Consider the following 4373-nt stretch of genomic DNA (forward strand, 5'->3'; position numbering starts at 1 on the left):
TCCTTAAATTTGTTTGTTCCTTTCTTCCTCCACCAAGAATCTCCAGGTAACCCAAGCATAACTATTCATTTAAAAAATCATAATTTAAATATTTTGATAATATTACATTTGATTTAAAGTAATAAATTATAAATTGCCAAATAATGTAATGTAATTCAAAATGCAAATCCCTGGTACCAAAAGAATTTATCTTGCTCTGAACACAACAAAGCAGTCCAGTGAGTTCAAACCTCTTATGAAATAAGGGCAAAAATAAAATGTAAAATACTATTTATAAAAGTCAAGTAAGAAACCAGTTACCATAAATCTTTTTACAAAGATAAATGCAATGTGGCTCACCACTTCCGAAAATTGTTAAGGATATTTATAATTAGTGGTTTCAAAAACAACATTATGGAAACTAGACATTGAGTTATATATTATTGTACATATGACATATTAAATATATCCTTAACAGTAATACTGGAACAAGGAGTAATCAAAATTAACCTTTGGATCTGCTACTTTTTAGCAAGCAGATTTCTTTTTCAAAGACTTTGCTATAGCATTAATTTTTGAATGTTTAGTCTCTAGTATTAATATTCTACAAAATAAAAGTTTTCCTTGTATCTTTTGTTATTGTAATAAATACACTTTAAAATAGATAACATGTTTGGAAATTAACAAATCCAATTCCTTTAAAAAAAGGTGGAAAGAAAAAAATGTTGAAAATTCTTATTCAACAAGGAATTCTAATTCCTTGCATTTCTTAATAAGTTGACTTATCAGATCATTTCTCTTCTTTCTCACCAAGTTGTGTCTTTCACCACATAGCAGTGTGTTATGTCCAATCTTCATTTTGTAGATTTCAGTTTGAATTTTCTTGAATATTTGCAAAACTGGTACTAGATATCAGACATTTGGGTAGGATGAGTTTGCGTTTCTTTTGTTCTAAGTGAAGGAAGCTACTAATGTAGAAGATGACAGGGAGGAAGAGGATGAACACAGAAACAGCAATTATAGGCACTGTGTCACTGCAAGAGACAGAGCAGTTGAAAGTTTGACTCCAGAGTTTTCGAGTAATATTCATTGCATCTTCCACATCAATGCATAAGTGTGTTCCAGGTTCAGCCTTATTCTCAAATTCATTCATTTTTTGCATTTCACTGTACAGATTATTAGATTTTCATATTTCTCATGGCAGATTTTGCACACTTCTGAGTAATTTTTTGGTGGTATAAGACTGTGTGCTCCCCTGAAGGTTACTCTCAAAGCAGGTCAAGATTTGATTAAACAAGTTGAGGAAAGAAACTGTAGTGTTCGATCATTCTTCACTGTTGTTTGTTAAACAATTTAGACAATTTGTCTCCTACCATGTGGAATTTAAAAATTCAGAGAGAATTACAACTACTTGCATTCTATCTGCCATTTACAGACCTGTGGCACAGCTCTGACTTTCTGATGTATTCCCCACCACGCAGCTGATGTTGTTCATCTTGCCGGTGACCTGTTGGAAGAGTGGGTAGCAGGTCTGACAGAGGTGTAAGGGCTGAGAGCTGTGCACCAGACACCTGGTCAGCTCTGTGCTGCTCTTGGCAAAGTCCAGGAGCATCTCCCGGCACTTGGGATCCAGATTGGACAGGTCCGGAGGTAGCAACAGTGGCCCCAGGGCTCCATCCCGCAGTAGAGACAGGGTCATGTCCTCAACCTCCAGCAACTGCTGCTCCAACAAGAGGTCTGTAAAGACCCTGCATGGGCTGCCCGTGAAGGGGACCGTGCCCAGGGACAACCTCGACCACAGCAACGTCACTAGCGGCAGCCACCGCAGTGACAATAAACTCTGAGGCACCACTGTAGGGACTGGCTCCATCACCAGGTTCACAAGCCCCAGGTCTCGGAGCTCAGCTCCTCAGACCCAACTGGCACTGCCACAGCCACCCTTCACTCGTGTCTATTTCTCTGCCAATACTATGCTGATTTTTATCACAGTAGCTTTGTAGTATAATTTCAAGTCAGGAATTGTAATGCCTCCTGCATTGTCTTTGCTGCCCAGGATTGCTGTTGCTATTCTAGGTCTTTTCTGCTTCCAAATAAATTTTAGGAACAATTTCTCTAGGACTGGGAGATGTGTTGGTGGTATATTGACAGAGATTGTATTAAACCTGTATGACAATTTTGCGAGTATGACCATCTTCCCGATGTTGGTTCCTCCTATCCAGGAGCAGGGAATATCTTTCCATATCTGAAATCCTCTACTATCTCTTTTTTCAGAGTACTGTAAGTTTCTGTGAAAGGATCTTTGACTTCTTTAGTGAGATGAATTCAAAGGTATTTCATTTTCCGCGTTGCTATTGTAAAAGGGATTGTTTCTCTAATTTTCCTCTCAGTGTGTTTCATGTCTGTACAGAGGAATGCTATAGAGTTTTGGTTATTGATTTGTATGCTGCTATACTACTGTACAATTCTAGTAGCATCTTGGTAGAGTTTTTTGAGCCTTGCAAGTAAACTATCACATCATCTGCAAATAATAATTTAACTTCTTCATTATCTATTCTTTTTCCTTTTATTTCTCTCTCTCTTGTCTAAGGGCTCTAACTAATGATTCCAGAATTATATTGAACAGGAAGAGTGATAGAAGACATCATTGTCTTGTACCAGATTTGAGAGCAAAAGATTTCAGTTTTTCCCCATTTAGAATTATATTAGCCTTTGGGTTGCATAGATGGCTTTTATCAACCTGAAGTAGAGAGTCAGGGAAGTGACGCAGTAGAATAAGCACTTCCCTGGCAAGTGCAAGGGCCTGAGTTCAATCCCCGGTGCTGCCAAAAAAAAAAAAAAAAAAAAAAAAAGAGCAAGAAACAAAAAACAAAACAAAACAAAAAAATATGAAGTAGAGGCCTTCTATTCAAATTTTCTATAGGACTTTGAACATGAATGAGTGTTGGACTTTGTCAAAAGCCTTTTCTGCATCAATGGAGATGATCCGGTGGTTTTTAGATTTTACACTATTAATATAGTGTATTACATTTATAGATGTTTGAAAATTGAACCATCCTTGCATATCTGGGATGAATCCTACCTGGTCATGATGTATAATCTTGTTGATGATTTCTTGTATTCTATTTGCTAGGATTTTACTGAAAATTTTTGCGTATATATTCATGAGTGAGATTGACTTGTTGTTCTCTTTTTTAGTTGTTTCTTTCCCTGGTTTTATATCTGTACAATACTTGTGTCCAGGAATGATTCTGGGAGAACTGTTTCCTTTTCAATTTCATGGAAGAGTTTGAGGAATACAGGGATTATGTCTTCTGTAAACTTCTTGTAGAATTCGCCTGTGATGACCCAGTCTTAGCCCTGGCCCAGTGAGTGTGTTGGAGATCTTCAAGCTACCCTGCGCCAGTGAGACCTAATGGTCCCAGCGCAGGCGCAGCGTGGGTGAGACCCTCTTCCACCCCCTTGAGACACTGCCCACCACTCCGCAGCACCTCCCCCACCCCACCCACCAAGTAGGAATTTCTGCCACTTTCTGGGACCCCCAGGCCCAGTCCTAGCCCAGGCCCAGTGAGTGTGTGGGAGAGCTTCTGGCTAACCTGCACCAGTGGGACCTACTGGTCCCAGCCTAGGTGCAGTGTGGGTGAGACCCTCTTCCACCATTTGCGACACCCCCCACCACTCCGCAGCACCACCCTCACCCCGCCAGCCAAGTTGGAATTTGTGCCAAATTCCCAGAACCCCCAGATCCAGTCCTAGTCCAGGCCTGGTGAGTGTGTGGGAGAAATGCCTCTACCCCTACTCCACCTTGTCCCTTCCAGACTCAGTTCAGGCATGGCATACAGGCCTGGGGTGAAACTTTTCAGGTGCAATCCCTGCAGAGAGTGTATGGGACAGAGCCACCCAGCTAGTGCAGGAGCAGAACACCTTGCCAGAGGGGCACAACAGGTTCATTCCCAAGGGCAGCAGCAGGAAGGAAATGAGCAGAGCAGACAGACCCAAGCCAGGCACAGCTGGATAAATCCAAACTTATACATCCACATCTGGACTTTTTTTTTTTGGCGGAACCGGGGATTGAACTCAGGCCCTTGTACTTACCAGGCAAGTGCTTATTCTACTGAGCCATCTCCCTGGCCCTTATACATCTACATCTGAACTTCAGTAGGTGCTAAGGCTATAACTGCACCAAAGTTCTACAACAAAGGTAAGAAGACAGTACTACACAAAATTACAATGAGAAGGAGCAAAATGCAATCTCAGACACCAAACCCACCCATAACAAGTGCAGGGGGCACTAACATAGAACAAATTGGGTATCACACAGCTGAAAGCAATGAATCAACAGCTTCTGAAATAAAGAAAGAGCTGCACAAAGATATAGATGAACAAAGATATAGATT

General features: G+C 40.7%; 1 pseudogene; it reads right to left on the reverse strand.

Annotated features, from left to right (window-relative positions):
* Positions 1–659: 659 nt before the first annotated feature.
* On the reverse strand, positions 660–1849 carry LOC101564199 (annotated as a pseudogene).
* Positions 1850–4373: the final 2524 nt, after the last annotated feature.

The sequence above is a fragment of the Octodon degus genome, unplaced genomic scaffold (assembly GCF_000260255.1).
Source record: "Octodon degus isolate 3935 unplaced genomic scaffold, OctDeg1.0 scaffold00616, whole genome shotgun sequence".
NCBI lineage: Eukaryota > Metazoa > Chordata > Mammalia > Rodentia > Octodontidae > Octodon > Octodon degus.